Source organism: Micromys minutus (genome assembly GCF_963924665.1).
Source record: "Micromys minutus genome assembly, chromosome: X".
Classification (NCBI taxonomy): Eukaryota; Metazoa; Chordata; class Mammalia; order Rodentia; family Muridae; genus Micromys; species Micromys minutus.
Window position 1 is genome coordinate 17,911,182 of NC_137970.1, and position 26,823 is coordinate 17,938,004.

Below are 26,823 nucleotides of genomic sequence, written 5' to 3' on the forward strand. Positions count from 1 at the left end.
CATATTCAAAGTGCTCCTTATTAGGACTGTATTTGAAAAGATCTATCATTTATGAGTCTCACACGGAGTTTTCATTCCTGGGTTCTTTTTGTAGTTGTTTGGTTACTTTTCAGACAGGATCTCACCCGTTATGTTCGTCTCACCAGGACCTCCCATGGTCTAGGCTGGTCAGAGAGAAAGTTACAGGCATGGGCCAATGATACTCTTATCCAAGTGATATAAATAAGAATTCAGTAAGAATTATACAGAGTTCTGTAAATGTTACTGTAACAGGCCTCTTAAATTTATCTGTTTTGGTGACTCACTGAAAAATGTTTTTTTTTGTTTTTTGTTTTTTGTTTTTTTTTTTTTTTTTTAAGTTGGATAATCCCACTCTTCTAGGAATGCCAAGGAAATCCCTTAGATTGGAATTGTTACCTATTACTGGGCAATATTTGTGCTTTATCTTTCCTACTATCATGACAAGATTTTGTAAGGATTTTCAAGGCTATGGTTGACTGAGGTCTCTATCCTTACAAGGTAATGCTACAACATGGTACTGAAACATCAATCCATCAATATACCTGCTAACAAAATGAACCCAGAAAGGTTTGTCTGGAGGACCCAGGATTCTCTCAATAAGAGCACATGAACAACATATGCAGATTTATAAATGGTGTGAATTGGTAAAACCAGCCCATAGGGACCATCCTATAGATAAGGCAGCTTGGGTTCTGGGTTCATATTCCAGGCAGAAGAAAACAAAGCCCACAAAAAACTCTGCCTTCCAATTTGGTCTCTAGTCCCTGCAGGAGAGCAGCCAACGAATCAGAAGATTATCGAGGATCATGTGTTGGGTGCCAAGAACAGTTCAAGATGTGCCCAGAATCATTTCCTTTCCTAAGGTGAGATTGATCTTGGCTGGGTTAGATTAAGGCCATGCATAAATTGTGATAGAAGGGAATTGACAGATTGGGCATCAAATCTGGATCTTGAGGACTGTAGCAGCAAACACTCAGGAGACTGTTTCTCTCAGGATTTGGTTTCAGATCAAATGAATATGGGATCTCAAGTGGGCTCTTTGAAAATCACATCCTTAGCAAAGCAGGACAAAACTGAGAAGACATGGAGGTGTGTATATGGTATGGCAGGAGATGTGGAAGCAGACCCTGAAACTCCCTCTGGAGACCACCAGGATAACCCCCTCCCCCATTCAATATTGCACATCAAACATGCTGGCCCTCAACAAAGCTCTCTTAAAAAAGGGAAAGATAAGGGTGAAAAAACCCTATGAAAGCCTCACCACAAACTTAAGAAGACATGGCTGGGGAGGCTTTGGGGCACAGAACAGGGCTCGGACCATCCAACACCAGGACCAGCAGAGACCCAGAGATAAAGGCCTGGTGAGAAGGGGTTCCGACTAACCAGGGGGCAGAGAGATCTCTGCCCCACATACACGGAAAGCACCCCCCTGCCATGCCTGATGCAGGGACCAGGAATCCAGCATTGGGCCCTCTGTTACCAGCTGGTGGCTTTGGGGCGCAGAACAGGGCTGAGACCATCCGATACCAGGACCAGCAGAGACCCGGAGACACAAGCCTGGTGAGAAGGGATTCGGACAAGCCAGGAGGCAGAGAAATCTCTGCTGAGCACGCATGGAAAGCACGCCCCTGCCCTGCCTGATCCAGGAACCCAGCACTGGGCCTTAGGTTCCCAGCTGGTGGGAGAATAACAGGGCTCAGACCATCCGACACCAGGAACAGCGCAGATCCAGAGACACAGGCCAGGTACAAAAGAAAGGCGAGAACCAATCACTGACAACAAGATGGCAAAAGGAAAGTGAAAGAGCATATCTCAGGGAAATCAAGACAACCTGGCAACACTAGAACCCAGCTCTCCCATAACAGCAAACAGCAGAATGCCAAACACTCCAGAAAAAGAAGACTCAGACACGAAATCCTACCTCAAGATGATGATAGAGATCCTTAAACAAGAACGGGAGGAAAAGCATAAAGAATTAGAAGCTTTTAAAGAGGAAACAAGAAAAACACTCAAAGAACTCAAAGAACTAGAAAAAAAACAGAAACAAAGAGATGAAGGAATGGAAGTAGGAATTTAAAACAGAAATGGACACATTAAATAAAACACTAAAAGAGACAACTCTAGAAGTACAAATCCTAAAAAAGGAATCAGGAGTCACAGATCCAAGCATTTCCAACAGACTTCAAGAGATGAAAGAGAGAATCTCAGGGGCCGAAGACAATATTGAAAACATAGACAAAACAGTCAGAGAAGATGCAAAAACCAAAAATCTCCTAATCCCAAATGTCCAGGATATCCAGGATACAATGAGAACACCAAACCTAAGGATAATAGGAATACAAGAGGGAGAAGAATATCAACTAAAAGGCACAGTAAATATCTTCAAAAAATTGTAGAAGAAAACTTCCCTACCCTTAAGAATGAGATGACCAGAAGCATAAAAGAAGCCTTCAGAAATCCAAATAGGTTGGACCAGAAAAGAAATTCCACCCAACACATGATAGTCAAACCACCAAGTGCCCAAAGCAAAGAAAGAATACTAAAAGCAGTAAGGGGAAAAGGTCAGGTAACATATAAAGGCAGACCAATCACAATCATACCCGATTTCTCAACAGAGACTATGAAAGCTAGAAGAGCCTGGACAGACATCATGCAAACCCTAAGAGAGCACAGGTCCCAGACCAAGCTGCTATACCCAGCAAACTCTCAATCACCATAGATGGAGAGATAAAGATATTCCAAGACAAATCAAAATTTACACAATATCTGACCACAAACCCAGCACTACAAGGAATTATAGGTGGAATACCCAATAAAACAAGGGGAACTACATCCTAGTAAAAACAAGAAAACTGCTAAGCAAGAAAACCAAAAGGAGAAAGAGACACAGGCACAATTCAACCTACAGAAACAATAATAGCAGGAAACAGCAACCACTATTCTTTGATATCTGTTAACATAAATGGACTGAACTCTCCACTAAAAAGAAATAGGCTATCAGACTGGATACATAAACAAAATGCAGCATTTTGCTGCATACAGGAAACTCATCTCAGAGACAAAGAAGGAAACTACATCAGAGAAAAAGGTTGGGAAAAAAACTTCCAAGCAATGGCCCCAAGAAGCAAGATGGAGTGGCCATTCTAATATCGGATAAAGAAAATTTCCAACAAAAAGTTATCAAAAAAGATAAGAAAGGACACTATTTACTCATTACAGGGGAAATCTGTCAGGAGGAACTCTCAATCTTTAACATATATGCGCCAAATACAAAAGCACCCATATTCATAAAAGAAACCCTACTAAAGCTCAAGAAATACATTTCACACGACACAATAATAGTGGGAGACTTTAATACCCCACTCTCACCAATGGATAGATCATGGAAACAGAAACTGAACAGGACAATAAAAACTAGCAGAGATTATGAACCAACTGGAATTAATAGATATCTACAGAACATCATTTAAAAACAGAAGAATACACCTTCTTCTCAGCACCTCATGGTACCTTCTCGAAAATTGACTACATAATTGAACACAGAAGAGTCTCAAACAATATAAGAAGATTGAAATACTCCCATGCATCCATTCAGATCACCATGGTCTAAGGCTGGTCTTTAATAACAACAAAGACAACAAAAATCCCATATACACCTGGAATCTAAACAATGCTCTATTAAATGATAGCAGGGTCAAATAAGAAATAAAGAAAGATATTAAGGATTTTCAAGAACTCAAAGAAAATGAAAACAAGACATACACAAACTTATGGGATGCAATGAAAGCAGCACTGAGAGGAAAACTCACAGCTCTGAGTGCTTCCAAAAAGAAAATGGAGAGAGCATACACTAGCAACCTGAAAACACAACTGGAAGCTCTAGAACAAAAGGAAGCAGTTACATCCAAGAGGAGTAGATGAAAAGAAATAATTAAATTTAGGGCAGAAATAGACCAAATAGAAAGAAAAAGAGCCATTCAAAGAATCAACAAAACCAAGAGCTGGTTCTTTGAGAAAATTAACAAGATTGATAAACCCTTAGCCAGACTAACTAGAGGGCAAAGAGAGAGTATGCAAATTAACAAAATCAGAAAGAAAAGTGGAGAAATAACGACTGAAACTGAGGAAATTCAAGAAATCATCAGATCCTACTACAAAAGCCTATACTCAACAAACCGGGAAAATCTGGAGGAAATGGATGACTACCAAAGTTAAACCACGCCCAGGGAAATCACTTCAATAATCCCATAACACCTAAAGAAATAGAAGCAGTCATGAAAAGCCTCCCAACAAAAAAAAAGTCCAGGTGCAGATGGCTTCAGTGCAGAATTTTATCAGACATTTATTGAGGACCGAATACCAATACTCTCCAAACTATTCCACAAGATACAATCAGATGGAACACTACCTAACTCATTTTTTGAGGCTACAATAACCCTAGATCCTAAACCACACAAAGACCCTACAAAGAAAAAGAACTTCAGACCAATCTCACTTATAAATATTGATGCAAAAATACTAAACTACTTGCAAACCGAATCCAAGAACACATCAAAAGGATCATTCACCATGAAGTGGGTTTCGTCCCTAGGATACAGGAATGTTTTAATATACAGAAATCAATTAATGGAATCCACCATATAAACAAACTCAAAGAACAAAACCACATGGTCATCTCACTAGATGATGAGAAAGCATTTGACAAAATTCAACAACCCTTCTTGATAAAAGACTTGGAAAGCACAGAAATCCAAGGCCCATAACTAAACATAATAAAACCAATATACAGCAAACCAACAGCCAATATCAAACATAATGGTGAAAAACTTGAAGGAATCCCACTAAAATCAGGGACTCAACAAGGCAGCCTACTCTCCCCCTACCTATTCAACATAGTAATGGAAGTCCTGGACAGAGCAAGTAGACAGCAAAAGAAAATCAAAGGGATAGAAATTGGAAAAGAAGAATTAAAAACATAACTTTTTGCAGATGACATGACAGTGTACTTAAGCGACCCCACAAATTCCACCAGAGAACTCCTACAGCTGACAAACAAGTTCAGCAAAGTGGCTGGATATAAAATTAACACAAACAAATCAGTAGCCTTCCTATATTCAAAGGAAAACATGTGGAGAAAGAAATTAGGGAAAAGATACCGTTCACAATACTGACAAAAACTATGAAATACCTTGGTGTGACTCTAACTAAGCAACTGAATGACCTGTATGACAAGAACTTCAAACCTCTAAAAAGTAAATTGAGGAATATCTCAGAAAATGGAAATATCTCCCATGCTCATGGATTGGAAGATCAACATTTAAAAAATGGTCATCTTACCAAAAGCAATCTACAGATTCAATGCAAACCGCATCAAAATTTCAACCCAATTCTTCATTGAGTTGGAAAGAGCAATGTACAATTTCATCTGGAATTACAAAAGACCTAGAATAGCGAAATCCATCCTAAACAACAGGAAAACATCTGGGGGAATCACCATCCCTGACCTCAAGCTATATTACAAAGCAATTGTGCTAAAAACTACATGGTACTGGTACAGAAAAAGGCATGTGGACCAATGGAATAGAATAGAAAATCCAGACATGAGCCCTCACATATATGGTCACCTGATTTTTGACAAAGGAGCTGTAAACATTTAGTGGGAAAAGGACAACCTATTCAACAAATGGTGTTGGTGCAACTGGCACTCAGCATGCAGAAGAATGAAAATAGACCCTTTCTTATCTCCTTGTACAAAGCTCAAGTGTAAGTGGATCAAAGATCTCCTCATTAATCCAAGAACACTGAAACTATTAGATGAGAAATTAGGGAAAACCTTAGGAGAGATAGGCACAGGAAAAATTTTTCTGAACAAAACACCAGTGGCTCATGCTCTAAGCTCAAAGATTGACAAATGGACTCAATATGATTGCAAAGTTTCTATAAGGCTAAGGACATTGTCAAGAAAACAAAATGGCAAACAACATAGTGGGAAAAGATCTTTACCAACCCCACATCAGATAGAGGCCTCATATCCAAGGTATACAAAGAACTCAAAAAGCTAGAACCTAGAAAATCAAACAACCCTGTTAAAAATTGGGTACAGTGCTAAACAAAACGATCTTCAATGAGAAATATCTAATGCCTGAGAAACATCTAAAGAAGTGCTCAACATCACTAGCCATCAGGAAATGCAAATCAAAACAACCCTGAAATTCCACCACACACCAGTCTGATTGGCCAAGATCCAAAACTAGATGACAGCAGATGCTGGCGAGGTTGTGGAGAAAGAGGAACACTTCTCCACTGTTGGTGGGGTTGTAAACTGATACAACCACTCTAGAAATCAGTCTGGCGATTCCTCAGAAAAATGGACATACTCCTACCTGAAAACCCAGTTATTCCAGTTCTGGTTATACACCCCAGAGAAGCTCCAACATACAACAGAGACACATGCACCACAATGTTCATTGCAGCTCTATTTATAATAGCCAGAAACTGGTAGGCGACCTGGGCAGCCAGGGAGCAGAAAGATCTCTGCGGAGTGCGCACAGTAAGTGCACCCCCAGGCCTGCCTGATCCAGGGACCAGGAACACAACTTTGGAACTTCAGTTTCCACCCAGCGGCGACATCAGGGCGCAGAACAAAGTGTGGCCTATCTGCCACTCGGATCAGCAACTCCTAAAGCTTTAAAGACTGGTGAGTAGGAGATCTGGGCAGACAGGGAGCAGAGAAATCTCTGCAGAGTGGGCACAGTAAGCACACCCCCAGGCCTGCCTGATCCAGGGACCAGGAACACAAATTTGGAACTTCTATTTTCAACCAGTGGTGACTTAAGGGCGCAGAACAGGGCCCAGCCAACCTGCCCCCGCCCCCAGCAGCAGCTCCTAAAGACTTAAAGAATGGGACCAGGAACACAACTTTAGAACTTCTGTTTCTACCTGGTGGCGACTTCAAGGCGCAGAACAGGGCGCAGCCCATCAGCCATTCAGATCAGCAGCTCCTAAAGCTTTAAAGACTGGTGAGTAGGAGATCTGGGCAGCCAGGGAGCAGAGAGATATCTATGGAGTGCGCACAGTAAGTGCACTCAAAGCCCTGCTTGATCCAAGGACCAGGAACACAACTTTGGCACTTTGGTTTCCACCCTGCGGTGACCTCAGTGCGCAGAACAGGGGTCGGCCAATCTGACACCTGGACCAGTGGAGATCTAGGGACACAGACCAGATACAAGGGAAAGGCAAGAACATATCACTGACAACAAGATGGCGAGAGGAAAGTGAAAGAGTATGTCCTTAGGAAACGAAGACAACCTGGCAACACCAGAGCCCAGCTCTCCCATAACAGCAAACATTGGAATGCCAAACACTCCAGAAAAAGAAGACGCAGACCTGAAGTCATACCTCAAGATGCTGATAGAGATACTTAAACAAGAACGGGAGGAAAAGTAAAAAGCTTCAGATGCATTTAAAGAGGAAACAAGAAAAACACTCAAAGAACTCAAAGAACTAGAAGAAAACAGAACCAACGAGATGAGGGAATTTAAAACATAAATTGACACAATAAAGAAAACACTAAAAGAGATAACCCTACAGGTAGAACACCTAAAAAAGAAATCAGGAGTCACAGAAGAAAGCATTTCCAATCGAATACAAGAGATAGAAGAGAGAATTTCGAGGGCAGAAGACAACATTGTAAACATTGACAAAACAGCCAGAGAAGATGCAAAAAACAAAAAGCTCCTAACGAAAAATGTCCAGGAAATCCAGGACACAATGAGAAGACCTAACCTAAGGATAATAGGAATAAAAGAGGGAAAAGAGTATCAACTAAGAGGCACAGTAAATATCTACAACAAAATCGTAGAAGAAAACTTCCCTACCCTCAAGAATGAGATGACCACGAGCATAAAAGAAGCCTTCAGAAATCCAAATAGGTTGGACCAGAAAAGAAATACCTCCAGACACATAATAGTCAAAACACCAAGTGCGCAAAGCAAAGAAATAACAGTAAAAGCAGTAAGGGGAAAAGGTCAGGTAATATATAAAGGCAGGCCAATCAGAATCACACCCGATTTCGCAACAGGGACTATGAAAGCTAGAAGAGCCTGGACAGACATCATGCACACCCTAAGAGAGCACAAGTGCCAGCCCAAGCTGCTATACCCAGCAAAACTATCAATCATCATAGATGGAGAGATGAAGATATTTCAAGACAAATCAAAATTTACACAATATCTGACCACAAACCCATCACTACAACGAATTATAGGTGGAAAACCCAATACAATGAGGGAAAATACAGCCTGGGGAAAACAAGAAAACTCCTAAACAAGAAAACTAAAAGAAGAAAAAGACACAGACACAACTCAACCCACAAAAGCAATAATTGCAGGAAACAAAAATACTATTCCTTGATATCTATTAACATAAATGGACTCAACTCCCCAATAAAGAGACATAGGCTATCAGACTGGATACATAAACAAAATCCAGCCTTTTGCTGCATAGAGGAAACTCATCTCAGAGACAAAGACAGACACTATCTCAGATTAAAAGGGTGGGAAAAAAACTTCCAAACAACAGCCCCAAGAAGCAAGCTGGAGTGGCTATTCTAATATGGAATAAAGTAAATTTCCAACCAAAAGTTATCAAAAAAGATAAGGAAGGACACTTTTTACTCATTATAGGGGAAATCTGTCAGGAGGAACTCTCAATTCTTAACATATATGCTCCAAATAAAAAAGCACCCACATTCATAAAAGAAACCCTACTAAAGCTCAAAAAATATATTTCACCACACACAATAATAGTGGGAGACTTTAATACCCCACTCTCACCAATGGACAGATCATGGAAACAGAAACTGAACAAGGAAACTGCAAAACTAGCAGAGATTTTGAACCAACTAGAATTAATAGATACATACAGAACATATCATCCTAAAGTAAAAGAATACACCTTCTTCTCAGCAGCCCATGGCACCTTCTCGAAAATTGACCACATAATTGGACACAGAACGAGCCTCAATCGATATAAGAAGATTGAAATACTCCCATGCATCCTCTCAGATCACCATGGTCTACGGCTGCTCTTTAACAACAACAAAGACAACAAAAATCCTACATACACATGGAAACTAAACAACGCTCTGTTAAACGATAGCAGGGCCAAGAAGAAATAAAGAAAGAAATTAGGGACTTTCTAGAATTCAACGAAAATGAAAACACAACATACCCAAACCTATGGGATGCAATGAAAGCAGTACTGAGAGGAAAACTCATAGCCCTAAGTGCTTCCAAAAAGAAACTGGAGCGAGCTTACATCAGCAACCTGACAGCTCAGCTAAAAGCCCTAGAACAAAAAGAAGCAGATATACCCAAGAAGAGTAGATGGCAAGAAATAATCAAAATCAGGGCAGAAATAGACCAAATAGAAACAAAAAGAACCATTGAAAAAATCAACAAAACCAAGAGTTGGTTCTTTGAGAAAGTCAACAAGATTGATAAACCCCTAGCCAGACTAACTAGAGGGCAAAGAAAGAGTATACAAATTAACAAAATCAGAAAGGAAAGTGGAGACATAACAATTGAAACTGGGGAAGTTAAACAAATCATCAGATCCTACTACAAAAACTTATACTCCACAAAATTAGAAAATCTGGAGGAAATGGACGAATTGCTACACAGATGCAAGATCCCAAAGTTAAAACTGGACCAAGTAAACCATCTAAATAACCCTATAACACCTAAAGAAATAGAAGAAATCATCAAAAGCCTCCCAACCAAAAAAAGCCCAGGTCCAGACCAGTTCAGAGCACAATTTTATTAGACATTTATTGAGGAAATAACACCAATACTCGCCAAACTATTCCAAAACATAGAATCAGATGGAATGCTACCCAACTCATTTTTTGAGGCTACAATAACCCTAGTAACTAAACTACACAAAGACCCTACAAGGAAAGAGAACTTCAGACCATTATCACTTATGAACATTGACGCAAAAATACTCAATGGACGAATTCCTAGACAGATACAAGGTCCCAAAGTTAAACGAGGACCAAGTAAACCAAGTAAATAACCCTATAACACCTAAAGAAATAGAAAAAGTCATCAAAAGCCTCCCAACCGAAAAAAGCCCAGGTCCAGACGGGTTCGGTGCAGAATTTTATCAGACATTTATTGAGGAAATAACACCAATACTCGCCAAACTATTCCAAAACATAGAATCAGATGGAATATTACCCAACTCATTTTTTGCGGCTACAATAACCCTCGTACTTAAACCACACAAAGACCCTACAAGGAAAGAGAACTTCAGACCAATCTCACTTATGAACATTGATGCAAAAATACTCAACAAAATCCTTGCAAACCAAATCCAAGAACACATCAGAAAGATCATTCATCATGACCAAGTAAGCTTCATCCCTGGGATGCAGGGATGGTTCAATATAAGGAAATCCATCAACGTAATCCACCATATAAACAAACTCAAAGACCAAAATCACATGGTCATCTCACTAGACACTGAGAAAGCATTCGACAAAATCCAACACCCCTTCATGTTAAAAGTCCTGGAAAGAACAGGAATCCAAGGCCCATACTTAAACATAATAAAAGCAATATACAGCAAACCAAAAGCCAACATCAAACGTAATGGCGAGAAACTTGAAGCAATCCCACTAAAATCAGGGACTCGACAAGGCTGCCCACTCTCCCCCTACCTATTCAACATAGTACTGGAAGAACTGGCTGGAGCAATTAGACAGCAAAAGGAGATCAAAGGGATACAAATCAGAAAGGAAGAGATAAAGACATCACTCTTTGCCGATGAAATGATAGGGTACTTGAGTGACCCCAAAAATTCCACCAGAGAACTCCTACAGCTGATAAACAAGTTCAGCAAAGTGGCTGGATACAAAATCAACTCAAACAAATCAGTAGCCTTCCTATACTCAAAGGACGAACATGTGGAGAAAGAAATTAGGGAAAAGGTACCCTTCACAATAGTTACAAAAACTATGAAATACCTTGGTGTGACTCTAACTAAGCAAGTGAAGGACCTGTATGACAAGAACTTCAAACCTCTAAAAAAAGAAATTGAGGAGGATCTAAGAAAATGGAAAGATCTCCCATGCTCATGGATTGGAAAAATCAACATCTTAAAAATGGTCATCCTACCAAAAGTAATCTACAGATTCAATGCCATCCCCATCAAAATTTCAACCTAGTTCTTCATGGAGTTGGAAAGATCAATGTGCAATTTCATATGGAATAACAAAAAACCTAGAATAGCGAAATCCATCCTCAACAACAAAAAAACCTCTGCGGGAATCACTATCCCAGACCTCAAGCTATATTACAAGGCAATTGTGCTGAAAACTGCATGGTACTGGTACAGAAATAGGCATGTGGATCAATGGAAAAGAATAGAAGATCCAGAAATGAGCCCTCATGTATATGGTCACCTGATTTTTGACAAAGGAGCAGTAAACATTCAATGGAAAAAGGACAGCCTATTCAACAAATGGTGTTGGTCAACTGGCACTCAGCATGCAAAAGAATGAAAATAGACCCTTTCTTATCTCTTTATACAAAGCTCAAGTGTAAGTGTATCAAAGATCTCCACATTAAACCAGATACACTGAAACTATTAGATGAGAAAGTAGGGAAAACCTTAGAACACATAGGTACAGGAGAAAATTTCCTGAACAAAACACCAATGGCTCAAGCTCTAAGGTCAAAGATTAACAAATGGGACTTAATGAGATTGCAAAGTTTCTGTAAGTCTAAGGACATCGTCAAGAAAACAAAACGGCAACCAACAGAATGGGAAAAGATCTTTACCAACACCACTTCAGATAGAGGCCTAATATCCAAGGTGTGCAAGGAACTCAAAAAGCTAGACACAAGAGAATCAAATAACCCTATTAAAAATGGGGTACAGAGCTAAACCAAACGTTTTCAGTTGAGGAACACCGAATGGCCGAGAAACATCTGAGGAAGTGCTCCACATCCTTAGCCATCAGGGAAATGCAAATCAAAACAACCCTGAGATTCCACCTCATACCAGTCAGATTGGCCAAGATCCAAAACTTAGATGACAGCAGATGCTGGCGAGGCTGCAGAGAAAGAGGAACACTTCCCCACTGTTGGTGGGGTTGCAAGCTAATACAACCACTCTGGAAATCTGTCTGGCGATACCTCAGAAAATTGGATATAGTACTACCTAAAGACCCAGCTATTCCACTTCTGGGCATATACCCCAGAGACACTTTAATACACAACAAAGATATATGCACCACAATGTTCATAGCGGCTCTATTTATAATAGCCAGAAGCTGGAAGGAACCCAGATGTCCTTCAGAAGATGAATGGATACAAAAATTGTGGTACATATACACAATGGAATACTACTCAGCCACCAGAAACAATGACTTAACCAAATTCTTAAGAAAATGGCTGCATCTAGAGAATATCATCCTGAGTGAGATAACCCAGTCACAAAAGAACAGACATAATATGCAGTCACTGATAGTGTGATGCTAACCCCAGAGGCTTGCACTCCCCCAGAAACAACTCACAGACTGTATGAAGTCCAAGAAATAAAGAAAACAAAACAAAACAAAATAAATATTTACAAAACAAGAAAACTTTAACTATTTCCATGTTACATTTTGTTTTACATGTACTTTAGCTCATTGTAACTATTAAGTTTTCAAGGCATACAACCAAACCTTGAAAAAAATCAAGTACTGACTAAAAAATATATTCATATAGTTTTATATAAAAATTATGTTAAAATCTGAAAAAAAGTACTGACAAAAAATGTATAATTTTAAGCAAAAAATGTTTAAAATCTGTAAATTTATCTTTGTTTTGTAAAATAAAGTTGTTTAAAAAAAATGGGGTACAGCGCTAACTCAAACGTTCTCTGTTGAGGAATATCAAATGACTGAGAAATATCTGAGGAAGTGCTCAACATCCTTAGCCATCAGGGAAATGCAAATGAAAAGAATCCTGAGATTCCACCTCACACCAGTCAGATTGGCCAAGATCCAAAACTCAGATGACAACAGATGCTGGCGAGGTTGCGGAGATAGAGGAAGTCTTCTCCACTGTTGGTGGGTTTCCAAACTAATACAACCACTCTAGAAATCAGTCTGGCGATTCCTCAGAAAATTAGACATAATACTACCTGAAGACCCAGCTATTCCACTTCTGGGCATATACCCCAAAGACACCTTAGTACACAACAAAGATATATGCACCACAATGTTCATAGCAGCTCTATTTATAATAGCCAGAAGCTGGAAGGAACCCAGATGTCCTTCAGAAGATGAATGGATACAAAAATTGTGGTACATTTATACAATGGAATACTACTCAGCCACCAGAAACAATGACTTAACCAAATTCTTAAGAAAATGGCTGCATCTAGAGAATATCATTCTGAGTGAGATAACCCAGTACAAAAGAACAGACATAATTTGCAGTCACTGATAATGGGATGCTAACCCCAGAGGCTCGCACTGCCCCAAAAACAACTCACAGACTGTATGAAGTCCAAGAAATAAAGAAAACAAAACAAAACAAAACAAAAAAATCTTTATACAACAAGAAAACTTTGACTATTTCCATGTTACATTTTGTTTTACATGTACTTTATGCTCATTGTAACTATTAAGTTTTCAATGCATACTATCAAACCTTTAAAAATATCAAGTACTGACTAAAAAATATATTCATACAGATTTATGTAAAAATTATTTTAAAATCTGAAAAAAATGTACTGACAAAAAATGTATTTTATAATTTTATGCAAAAAATGCTTAAAATCTGTACATTTATCTTTGTTTTGTAAAATAAAGTTGTTAAAAAAATAATAATAGCCAGAAACTGGAAAGAAAACAGATGTCCTTCAGTAGATGAAAGGATACAAAAATTGTGGTACATTTTCACAATGGAGTACTACTCAGCTATCAGAAACAATGACTTTATGAAATTCTTAAGAAAATGGTTGCATCTAGAGAATATCATCCTGAGTGAGATAACCCAGTCACAAAAGAACAGAGATAATATGCAGTCACTGATAATTGAATACTAACCCCAGAAATCTCTGAACACCCCAGAAACAACTCACAGACTGCATGAAATTCAAGGAAAAAAAAACATTATGCTCAATCCTTATACACCAAGAAATTTTTGACTAATTCCGGGTAACATCCTGTTTTACATGTACTTTATGCTCATTGTAACTAGTAAGACCTTAATGCACACTATCAAACTTTTGGAAAAAATAAGCCAAGCACTGACAAAAATGTATTCGTACACTTTTATGCAAAAATGCTTAAAATTTGTTCTTTTAACTTTGTTTTTTTAAAATAAAGTTGTTCAAAAAAGAGAGGACATGGCTGTGTCTGACAGTAAACTGATTACCACAAATTACTACCAAGACTTCCTCTTGAAGAAAATATCTACAGAGTATTCGGGTGGGAACACACACAGAGACACACACACACACACACACACACACACACACACACACAAAACCACCCCCAAGCCCAAGAATCTGAGTGTTTTTCAGGGTGATCAGATATGAACAGCAGTGCTTTTTGTAGGGATAAGGATGTCAAAGTTTGAAAGCAGAGAAACACAATACAGGAATCAAGCCTGGAGTCTGTTATTCCCCACAACACCACTTAATTCTGTGGTCACCACCTCACCTAGAAAGACTTGCATTCTACACGATGAAACAGGATACCTTAGGACATGCTTCAAAGGTAAAAAGAAAGTCTGAAGAGATGAGGCATAAGCTCACCCTGTTTGTTTATAAGAAAACCTGTTAGAATTCCAGAGCTACCTTCGTTCCTGTAGCAGATCTGTCCCTTAAAGCAGAGCTCCATCTGTCCAACCAAACAATATCCCACTTTCGGGCAACATGAACATTATTGTTGTTCACATTTGGCAAGGACACACAGTATTTCTGACCTTGTACATTTCTACCATTTGGAGTGTTCAACTACTTCAAAAGAGGGGTATAGTGAATCTTTGTTCCTTTTAGGAGACCTCTCCTTCCTTTAAAATTGCAAGTTCAATTGAAATCATCTGTACAGCTCCTGCTTCATGCCTAACCTCACATTTCAAGTGCTGTCCACCTGCTCTTATCAGCCGTGGATTTGATGCTCCCTTTCATGCCCTTACTGTCAAGAGAAATGTGAGGTGTCATTCCCTAGTACACAAGGGGGAAAGTAGTGTTTCGATTGTTTAATGAGTAGATTCAGAATTTGCTAATCTTCTGAATCCTGATTTTTTTCTGAGATCTTTTGTGAGACTCTTGAATCTCCCTTTTCTGGGTGCAAAGAACCTACAGGCCTGCTGTGTGACTAGAAAAGGAAGCATAGACTTATCCTGTCTCCTCCTTGGACTAATACCAAGACATAGATGTTAGTGATGGTGTTGGTTGAGGAGGGCCAACATTTACTTCAAGGGCAGACTTATTAAAGGTCACTGGTACAAGATTAGGGTGGGCTGAAAAGAATTTGAGATACTGTGTGCTATGTCAGAACTTCTTTCCCTCCTTTCTCCTTCTTTCCTTCCTTCCTTGCTTGCTTCCTTCCTTCCTTATTTTGTTTCATTTTTTCTTGTTTATTCTGTTTTCTATTTAATTTATCTTCTTTCTTTTCTCTCTATTCTCTTGTCTTTTTCTTTTTGTCTCTTTATACTCTTTCTCTCTCTTACACACTTCCATCCTTCACTTTTCCAGATATTTCTCTGCATATCCTGAGTGTCCTGGAACTCACTTGGGAGACAAGGCTGTCCTGAAACTCACAAACTACCTGCCTCTGCCTCCTGAGTGCTGCCAGGACTGGGTTCTCATTCCCTGTGTTTGTATCTCAGCTGCACCATTTGTAAGCCTGTATCTATATGCTAGCTCTACCACTGCATCTCCGTCCAAGCTCCACCATTTGTGAGCTTGTGTCTATGTCCCAGCTGCAAGACTGCATCAATGCCCCAGCTTGACCATTTCTGAGCTTGTATCTATACCAAGGTTCTGCCTATGTCCCAGCACTATCATGGGGATCATTTATATCACAGTCCCACTACTTGTGACCTTGGGTCTATGTCCCAGTCCTATCACATGTGAGCTTTTTCTATTTCCCAGGTCACTATTTATGAACTTATCTGTATGTCCCAGCTCCATCACTTGTAGGACACACTGTGCTGCTTCTCTCAGTAACAAAGTACACCAGATGTGTGCTTTCCCTTCTGGCAACTGCTCTAGTGCAGAATGCCATACTGACAAAGCCCTCTGTTCATACCACGGGCTATGACTCTGAAGTGGGGAGAGTCCATCCTCCTCTTTCTGTTCTCCACAAGGCCCCTGGACATCCATTGAGAATCACAGTCTTTCTCGAGCTCTATGTTCATATCTGAAGGAAGGTGAACTTACCTCTTCAGTGGTCTCTCTCGATGATTATGGCTGAAACAGATCTCTAGGTATGTCTAGGAACAATGATTTCTTTAAAGTACTTCTTGTATTTCTCATTGGGTGTTCTTTGGAGTGACTAATGGGTGTCTTTCAGAGGACTCTGTAGGGAAATCAAAGTTAAACATTTCCTATAAATGGTACAGCCTACCTTTCCAAACAAATCTACTGAGTATTTGATCAACGTTTCCCTGTGTCCAGCACCAAGCCTGGGGCACCTTAGTTCTCAAGAGTTTCCTCTCAGAGCCCTTCTTGGTTGCAAGGCTCTGATTAGGGACTATGGCCATATTTTGTCACCAGGGAATATCCCTGTAAGATGAAGGTCTTGAAAATATGCATGGCCTGTGTGCACCATCCCCATGTGCCACTTAATACAGAATCTGGCAAAAAGATACATAACTCTCACATGATAGGGGAGGGACGGACTGTATTACAAACTCTGCTAAAGTTCAGAGTTTTACACCAAACAGTTCCAGCAATGGCCCACCCAGATATTGATCATCTCTTCCATTCAAACTGACAGAAATCTCTGCTCTTGTCACACTTGAGCCTTCTATATTCCTCAGATCTTCTTAGTATCTATGAAGGATAATTCTGGTCACATGCGAGATGCCATGCTTTCTCCTTAGGTTGGGTAGTCACTTTGCCTTATATTTGCCATGAACTAAACCTGGATGTTTCCCTAGAGAGTCTGTACACATGCTGTAAAAACCTTATTCATATAGGACCATCAACCAGAAATCCAGAGCTCCTATCAATGCATACACAGGATCTGACAATGGAGAGTTCAACAACTGCCCAACATGGACATGCACAAGAAAATGGGGTCTCCTAGATCTCACTATAAAAGCATATCAGTGCTGGACTCAGCTTAAAAACTGTTCCCACAAATGCAGATACCCACAGCCAAACACTAGGCACAGAGACATCCCAAGATGAGACCAAACTGGCAATCAGGGAGTGTGGATGTGTATGTTCTAAGTCTTCTGCAAATATAGATGTTAGCTCGGTGTTTTTGTGGGACTCCTCACACTGGGAGTGAAGGTGTGTCTGACTCCTTCCCTTAATCTTGGGACCCCTTTCTTCCTACTGTGTTATGCCTGCCAGCATTGAACACTGCCTGCCCCTCTGTATGTTGTTGTGTCATGCTTGGTTGGTACTCATGCTTGGTTGGTACCCTTGGCAGGCCTATTTTCTAACTCAAGCAGAGGAGGAGTGGGCATAGGACAGGGAAGGAAAACTGAAAACAATTGATCTCTTTGACATGTAGTTTGGATTTCTAAAAAGACTCCAATTCTAGTTGCCATCGCCCATACCAATGCAGAAGTCTGCTTGGCCAAGGTGTGCCAATTACTGGTTTTCATGGACAACCTTGGTTAATCAATAGCCATTACAAGTGAATGTGAAGGTGAAAACTTACTTTGAAAAGCTTCTGACCATGCCTGCAACCCCCAGAGAAAGGGTACTTGACCATGTCCAAGAAAATAATACCTTTTCCAGACCAGTTGATATTCCATGCGGAACATATATTCTCCAGAGGGTTTGAGATCTTTAGATCACAGACATGTCACTAGAGACAGCATATAACTCCTCCTTAGGGAGGGCACACATAGGTAATGCGCAAACATCAAATATGTGCGTGCTCTCAAGAAACACCAATTCTCTCCTCACCTGTTGGTAGCAGACCACCTTTTGCTGTCCCTGGACCTTGTCCCACGTGGCCTGGATGCCAAACTCTTCTTTAGTTCTTCCTGCTTCCAGATGTTATCCAATCGAAGGTGTCCGTGGGAGGAGACAGGCAGCTGAGCACTCAGAGCTGAGCTCTATGGCCAGTGGTAAGAAGATGGACCTCTTGCACAGGTCTCTCAAGAAATGGAGTCTGAATGTCCAGAGACTCCAGGGTGAAGTAGGATTCTTGAGAGGAGTGACTTTCTTCCTGCAGGGAGAGGGCAAGATAGTAAAAGAAATAAATAACAGGGTCCTGATGGTGATCGGCTTGTTGTAGTGATGAGCCAGCTATTTATGTTTCCTTTCTTGTGAAACCAAGTTCCATTATCTGATTGAAGGACCCTGAGACCATCAGCCCCCCATCCCATTCCCAGCCCCAGTGGACAGTGGGGCAATACTGGGAGGCACCATGCTTAAGCCTCTGGGGTCTGGCTGGGAGTCATTGTGACATGAGACATGTTTCCATGGTGCTTATTGTGACCTACCTGTGAATGGATGGAGAAACTGGGTATAAACTCTGTCCTCAGTGTGGTGATTTACGGGAAAGTGTGCATGTTTAGGGTCACAAAAAAGGACTGAGAATCTCTGTGTAATAGGCAGGGACTGCCTTTCTGTATGAATCCACCAGAGAGCATAAATTTCACTTGTTTCCTGTGTCTCCTTCTATGAGTAACACTCTGAAACTGGTCAGTAGGTCTTTCAGCCATCATCAATTAGAAATCAAGACTGTGCTTGCTACTCAATCAGTGTGTGTGTCAATGTGAACCCCTATGTAATCATCAATTACAATGAGTATATTCGTTGAGAGAGAGAGAGAGAGAGAGACAGAGACAGAGACAGAGACAGAGACAGAGAGACAGAGAAAGACAGAGAGAGACAGAGAGAGAGACAGAGAGAGACAGAGAGAGAGAGAGGCTGGAGATCAAAGCAAGGACTTTCTGTATGTATCATAGGCTTTTGTTTATAAAGAGAACTGCAGTGCCTGCCCCAAAATGGCATTGTAGGTATAGATATGCATGGTTTCTACACAACATTGCACACATGAATACCACTGTACTCAGCCTAATGCCCAGGCTGCAGTGTCCTTAGAGGATCCCCTCTGACCTCCACCTTAATCCCTTCCTTACCAAAACAGAACCTCTGAAGAGCCAGGCATCATCTAAGAGCAGCAACATTATCTTTCCCCAGGTGATTGCAGCAAGGTTAAAGTGCTGAGCTCTTCCCCTCACCATCTCTCTGATTGACAGCAGGAAGTGGAACAGGGAGGGTTGTGTCTTCCTGTACCCAGTGGAGTCTAGAACAGGCCCTGGAAGCTCCAGGCAAAGCTACAGATTAGTCTTAACTGCTGTGCCTTGCAGTGTGTGCTGTGTGTGTGTGCAGTGTGTGCTGTGTGTGTGTGCAGTGTGTGCTGTGTGTGCCTGTGCTGTGTGTACTGTGTGAGCTGTGTGTGCTGTGTGTGCTGTGTATGCTGTGTGTGCTATGCTGTTTGTGGTGTGTGTGGTTTGTGTGCTGTGCTGTGTGTGCTGTGTTTGCTGTGCGTGCTGTGCGTGCTCTGTGTGCTGTGCTGTGTGTGCTGTGCTGTGTTTGCTGGGCTGTGTGTGCTGTGTGTGCTGTGCTATGTTGTACTGTGCTGTGTGTGCTGTGTGTGCTGTGCTATGTTGTACTGTGCTGTGTGTGCTGTGCTGTGTGTGCTGTGCTGTGTGTGCTGTGTGTGCTGTGTGTGCTGTGCTGTGTGTGCTGTGTGTGCTGTGCTGTGTGTGTTGTGCTGTGTGTGATGTGTGTGCTCTGTGTGCTGTGCTGTGTGTGCTGTGCTGTGTGTGCTGTGCTGTGTGTTCTGTGTGTGCTGTGCTGTGTGTGCTGTGCTGTGTGTGCTGTGCTGTGTGTGCTGTGCTGTGTGTGCTGTGCTGTGCTGTGTGTGCTGTGCTGTGCTGCCATCTGCTGTTGACTCCCAATTCCACAGCTGCTCCTGCATCTTGGTTGGTGGTGGCCCCCAGTTTCTAGTCTCCTCCCAGACCACTCTCACCTGATGTTCCCATAGATCCTGGACACCAGATACCCACTAGATTTCATAGTCACCAACCATTTGTGAACATAAGGCTTCTCTACTCTCAGACATTGGTTGAAAGCCCCTACCGTCTCCCAGATTGTTCCTACAGCCTTGTAATCCTCCATTGTTCAAACAATCTTTGAGACACCAGAGTGTTACCAAAACCTGCCAATTACATGACCCACTACTTCTCCTCTTCCTCTGTTTCACTCACAGTGGGGAAGGGAGTGAAACACAAGAAAGATCCCTGCTATACAGAGACCACTTCTTTTTCTGCTCTTGTCATTCTTTCTTGAACAGTGCATGTTTGCATGTGTGGTGTGTGTATGTGAATGATCATGTGGGTACATGTATATGTGTGTGTGTATATATATATATATATATATATATATATATATATATATATAATCACACAAGCATAGATAGATAAAGAGAGACAGAGATAGAGATAGATAGTAGTGAATGTTTTCTAGGGAGGTCCATGGGCATAGTAGCTTGGAATAGCCAGAGAACAGCAGTGTATTGGACGCTGAAGAAGCTTTATCTCAGTTGAAATGCAGATGTTGAGAGGCCTCAGCCTAGTGCATATGTAGGGAAACAAAATTCACTTTCACAGTGTCTACGAAGGTGATGAAAACTGAAAAAAAAAGACAGAAGAGATGGATGTGACACCTTTGTGGAATGGGGTGAAAAAAAGCTCTGTCTTATCTCCACTGTTTTAGATAGGACATCATCTCAGCAGCAGCTAGATGCAGAAAGAGGCTGCTGGTTTCAGGGAATGTGTTCCAGGCTCTCAGTGTAAAATGCACACTGAAGGACCAGTTCTTCATTTTTTAAACAACTTTATTTTTAAAAAAACAAAGATAAATATAAAAATTTTAAGCATCCTTGCATAAAAGTATATGAATGTATTTTTGTCTGTACTTGGCTTTTTTTTTAAAGGTTTGATAGTGTGCATTAAGATAAGTTACAATGAGCATAAAGTGCATGTAAAACAGGATGTAACCCAGAATTAGTCAACGTTTTCTTGGTGTGTAAGGATTAAGCATAATGGTTTTACTTTACTTTTCTTTTTTTTCTTTTTTCTAGAACTTCACACAGTCTGTGAGTTGTTTGTGGGGTATTCAGAGCTTTCTGCGGTTAGTATCCAATTATCAGTGACTGCATATTATGTCTGTTCTTTTGTGACAGGGTTATCTCACTCAGGATAATATTCTTTAGATGCATTCGAGTTTCTTAACAATTTTATAAAGTCATTGTTTCTAATAGCTGAGTAGTACTCCATTGTGTAAATGTACCACACTTTTGGTATCGATTCATCTACTGAAGGACATCTGGGTTCTTTCCAGCTTCTGGCTATTATAAATAGAGCTGCTATGAACATTGTGATGCATGCATTTTTGTTGTATATTGGAGTGTCTCTGGGGTATATGCCCAGAAGTGGAATAGCTGGATCTTCAGTTAGTACTATGTCCAATTTTCTGAGGTATCGCCAAACAGATTTCCAGAGTGGTTGTATCAGTTTACAACCCCACCAACAGTGGAGAAGTGTTCCTCTTTCTGCACATCCTCACCAGCATCTGTTGTCATCTGAGTTTTTGAACTTGGCCAATCTGACTGGTGTGAGGTGGAATCTCAGAATTTTTTTTTATTTGCATTTCCCTGATGGCTAAGGATGTTGAGCACTTCCTTACATGCTTCTCAGTCATTCGATATTCCTCCAATGAAAACCTTTTGCTTAGCTCTGTATCCCATTTTTAATAGGGTTGTTTGATTCTCTGGTGTCTAACTTCTTGTGTTCTTTGTATACCTTAGATATTAGGCCTCTATCTGATGTGGAGTTGGTAAAGATTTTTTTCCCACTCTGTTGGCTGCTGTATTGTTTTCTTGACAGTGTCCTTAGCCTTACAGAAACTTTGCAATCTCATTAAGTCCCATTTGTCAATCTTTGACCTTAGAGCATGAGCCATTGCTGTTCCAGTTCTTTATTTTCAAAGTCATGTTTGCCTCCTCCCTTACTCCTCACAAACAAGGTGGCAAGGGAAAGTGTGAAAGGGGGAGAGGCAGATGTGATTGGAATGACAAGAAAAAACTTCTTCTCATTGATACCACGTTCTCATTGGTTGTCAAGGTTTACACAGCCTACAGATAACATAGTGACCTTGGGTAAGAGAAAGGTCTACATGTGAGGATTCCCACTCTGATCCAAGAGTTCCAGGTCTGTTCACCCTGAATCCCAGGAAGGAGATAACCTTCTGACACCTTCTGGAGACACAAGGAGCCCTTGTCCATTTCATTATTATCCTCAGGAAACAAAAAATGCTTATGGCAGCAAATGTCTTTATTCCCAACAGTGGGCATGTAAAGCCTGTCTATGACAAGTTCACTCAGTCCATCATTTTCAAACCACTTAGAGCACAGCCCATCTAATTGTGGAGAGACACACTGAATAAAAATAAGGATGTGGCACAGATCCCATGTTAAAATTGATGCCATTTTCCCTTGTCACAGGTAACCCAGAACGTTATGTGCACCCTCCTTGTCCTCCTCCTCCTCCTTCTCCTCCTCCTTTTCCTTTTCAGTCCCACTGTCTGACTCAGGGCTTAGGAATATATGGCACCTAGGAACTACTTTGGATTCTAAAGGAAAGAAAAAGGCATCAAATCCTCACTTTGCCTTCAAGCACAATTACAGGTAAGGGTGAAAGCTGGCATCTCAGGGTTTTTGCCTGTCTATCCCTCAGTGAGTGCATCTGTCTGTATGTCTCCCTTTCTTTGATTCAGAGCCCTGCTTCACTTTGTTTAGTTATAATAGTCACTCAATGACTGCTTGTCTAAAAGACTCATTAGTACCTAACCCTATTTCTCTCCCAATGAGGCTGCAGGCCCAGGTAAAGTTACTGTCCTCCACCAGTGTTCTTTGCCTCGTATTCTAGCAAGAGCAGAGCCTCACAGCACAGAAAACCATCCACTCCCTCGATCAAAGCCTGTTATCCACAACCACAAGGCTATACATCTCATAGGAACCACATCCAATGCCTGTGGCAGTCTAATGATTTCTGGAGGTGCTCTTGCAGAGCCAAACCTGAGAAAGACAACTTGAGCTTCCACTTTGTCAGGAGAGCTCAAGTGTGAATAGTCTTTGGCTGCTACCCCTGTTATTCTGCTCTGTAAGCTCAAAGCCTAAGGCAGGAGAATAGCCTGGTGGCCATGAAACCTTTTATCTCATTCTCTTCCCAATATGGTCTGGATCTCCTCCTCCTCCTTCTTCTCTCTCTCTCTAACACACACACACACACACACACACATCTCTTCCATGGAACTGGGCTAGGTAGCTGGACATATAATTTTGAAGTGGTTGTTTCTGTAGGGTTTACTTTAAATTCTGATTATAGCAGGGAGGTTTAAATCTCCATACATCCTATCGAAGATAGACGATGAAGACTGATATTTGTTCCCATGGCCTCAATGAGTCCTAACTGATGGGACATCAGGTGTAGAATGCACAGGCACCCAGGTTCCAAGCATGTATACTCAAACAACCCATTATTAAGTGTACTTGACCCCTTCCCAACTCAATTTCTCTGGACTAGGAGGGCCAGGAGAATATTTCTTGGATTTGGACATTCATATGACTTTTTTCTCAAAAGCTTGTGACATCAGAGAAAACAAGTTAGCTTGCTTGCAGGCATTCTCCTCTCTCTGTGAGTGCCCTTGACTCAACTTTTAAGTCTCTTCTCCAGAGCTGGAATACCACATCAGCTGCAGTTTTCCTTCCTCTTGGGAGGATCCCATAGACCATTACCTCCTAGTCTCTGTCCTCCCACTGGTGGATGTGTCTCAACCTCCAACTGAAGCAGGCACCCTCCTGCTAAACTACCGGTGGCACTTGCCAGAAAACCCAGTATCAGGTAGGCTGCCCAGCCAACTTCTCTACTCTGTCTGTTCCTGAGACTTGAGATGTTTGTCCCAAGATTATAACCAGCTCTGCAGCAGAACACAGGTTCTTGCCTCCCCTAATCTTCAGACTCCAATCTGCTGTAGAACTCACCGTGCATCCTCTCCTAACCTCCTTCCACACTTGTTGCTTTGTCCCACACCCCAACTCTAGCAGTCACTTCCTGATAACTCTAGGTCATCAACAAGGAGGCTGGAGGCACAAACAGACCTTCACAACTGATCTTGAACCCCATCCCTCCAGTCCTTTCTCCAGGTCTATAGCAGAAAATGTGCTGCAGTCTCCTTTCATTATCTGACCTCATGACCAATAAGTCAGAGGTCATCCCCTTCTACCACCTTTTCTCCCCAACTTTTCCCATTATCCCAGCCTCCAGCCTCAGCAGGTATCCCCTGTGAACACAACAGATAAACAGCTTAGAAAAACAAAGATGTAGCCACCATACTCTCTGAAAATCCAGAGAGACTACAGAAGCTGAGAAACACAACACCACCCCAATATCCAGAAAACCAGATAACAGCCTCAACAATTGCAATTTTCCCAATGCCAGATGTCTAGACACCAGAGCAAAAACAAAGGCTTCTGCTCCCAACACTAGGCCCCCATCATGTAACCACAGTTCCCCATAGAGAGAGCTGTGACCATCAGTCATGTAGAGGCAGCAACCCCAACCCCCTCCACATATAGCTGAGGGATCCCTAACATCTCAGCAGAAGCCAATAGGAAGCACATGCTGTCAGACCCCAAAGTACCCTAGAACTATCAGAAGTAATAAGGTGTGTGAAAATTACTCCATCACCTGAGAGCATCTGCCATGGAAGAGCTATAATGCTTCTTGGGAAAAAAATGCTCGCCTAAAGCTTTTGCTGCTAGAAGCTCCCCTGTACCTTGCTACCTAGCCAGCCCTCTGATGGCTGAACTCAGCATAGCCTGCACAGCATCTCAGTGGGCAAGGGCAGCAATGGCAAAAGAGAAGCAGCACCAGAGCAGGGGCAGCAGAAGTGGCACTTCACTCTCCTTGCTAGAGCCTACCCCTCACTTTGAAAGCTCCTGATGGGCTGGGCCAAAGATCTCTGTCGATTGCATCTGCTGCCCAGACCAGCAATAGAACAAGACAATATGAGTTGGGAAAGAACTAGTCAAATAATCATTGTAGATGATAGGATAGTATTCATAGGTGACCCCAAAAATTCTACCAGAGAACTACTACAGGTCATAGATGCCATCAGAGAACTGACTAAATACAGATTAACTAACTAAAATAAAATAAATTGAATGAGTAGCCTTACTATATACAAATGTCACACAGCCAGAGAAATGAATCAGGAAAGCAGCAACTTCACATCATCTAAAACCTAGCAAGTAAAAAATTTATATGAAAAAAAACTTCATGTTTATAAAAAAAATTAAGGAAGACTACGGAAGATGGGAAGATCTTCCAAACTCATTGATCAATAACAGGATTACCGCAGTAAAAACAGATATCTTACCAAAAGAAAATTTCATATTCAGTGCAATCCCCTTCAAAATATAATTCTTTACAGACCTAAACAAAAATATTCAACTTCACGGGGGGGGGGGGAGACAGAGACAGAGAGACAGACACACACACACACACACACAGAGAGAGAGAGAGAGAGAAAGAGAGAGAGAGAGAGAGAGAGAGAGAGAGAGAGAGAGAGAGAGAGAGAGAGAGATGCTTTCCCAATGAGAGAAAGAGGGCAATGATCCAGAGGAAATGGAAGACCTGGGAGAGTAGAAGGATAGAAAACTAAAATCAGGATATGTTGTATGAAAATACTATCTATTTTCAAAAGAAAAACTGAGACGTAAAGATAATGATCCTTGGAATGAATTAGGTAGACACTTATTGAATCAAGAAAATAGGAGTTTTTATTTAACCTTTTCTTTCAATTATGTGTGTGTGTGAGGATCTGTGTATGAGTATGGTGCCCATGGAGGACACAAGAGGGCATGGGAGGATTCTGAGAAGTTGTAGGGAGACCCATGAGAGTGTCAGGAACCTGAATCTAGCCCTCGGCAAACACAGCCTATGTTGCTCTCAATCTCTAGGCTCCTTGCATTTTTCTATGCTCACAGAACTTCCTGGGCATCATTTGGGGTTCTTTACCATTATATGCCAGGTACCCCGATGTCCTTCAGGACTGGCCTGAGGAAAACTGAGACAAACTGTGTGAATGGAGCACAGGTCTAAAGATGTCTCAGGACCGTAGGATGAGAATCAACTGCAGGTTAAAGGGCTTTGGTCCAAGAGGGTGAAACCGGATGGAATCCTTCTAATGGACAAATGATCAGACAGTGTCACAGGGTCCTTCTCCAATCTTTTCTCCTTCAGTGGCCAGACAGCCAATGGGACTTCCTGTCAAGAATAGCACTGCAGCCTGGACCACCTGTAGTGTGACCATCACTAGCCCAGGTGCAGGCTGAAGGCCAGGCATTGGACCCTTCTTCATGTGTGACACAAACATTCAACATGTTGTAGATAGCTTTCTGGATAGTTAAAAGCCATGAGCTCTGGGGATCCATTGGGGAAGGTGGAGAGATCCTAACACAGATACTAA

General features: G+C 41.3%; 2 protein-coding genes across 2 annotated transcripts in view; both read right to left on the reverse strand.

Moving 5' to 3' along the window:
- Positions 1-18,289, reverse strand: part of LOC308414309 (uncharacterized protein) — a gene marked incomplete at its 3' end in the record, with an annotated part of 54,130 nt that extends 35,841 nt beyond the window's left edge. Inside the window, exons 1-2 of the mRNA XM_080909537.1 lie at positions 18,181-18,289; positions 16,474-16,612 (exon numbers count right to left, since the gene is read on the reverse strand). The remainder of the gene's footprint in view (positions 1-16,473; positions 16,613-18,180) is intronic.
- A 57-nt stretch (positions 18,290-18,346) lies between these two features.
- The window catches only part of LOC308414308 (protein FAM156A/FAM156B-like), a 115,079-nt gene continuing 106,602 nt past the window's right edge, over positions 18,347-26,823 (reverse strand). The window contains exon 3 of the transcript XR_013974872.1: positions 18,347-18,445. The gene's annotated coding sequence lies outside the window, so the exon portion shown is untranslated. The remainder of the gene's footprint in view (positions 18,446-26,823) is intronic.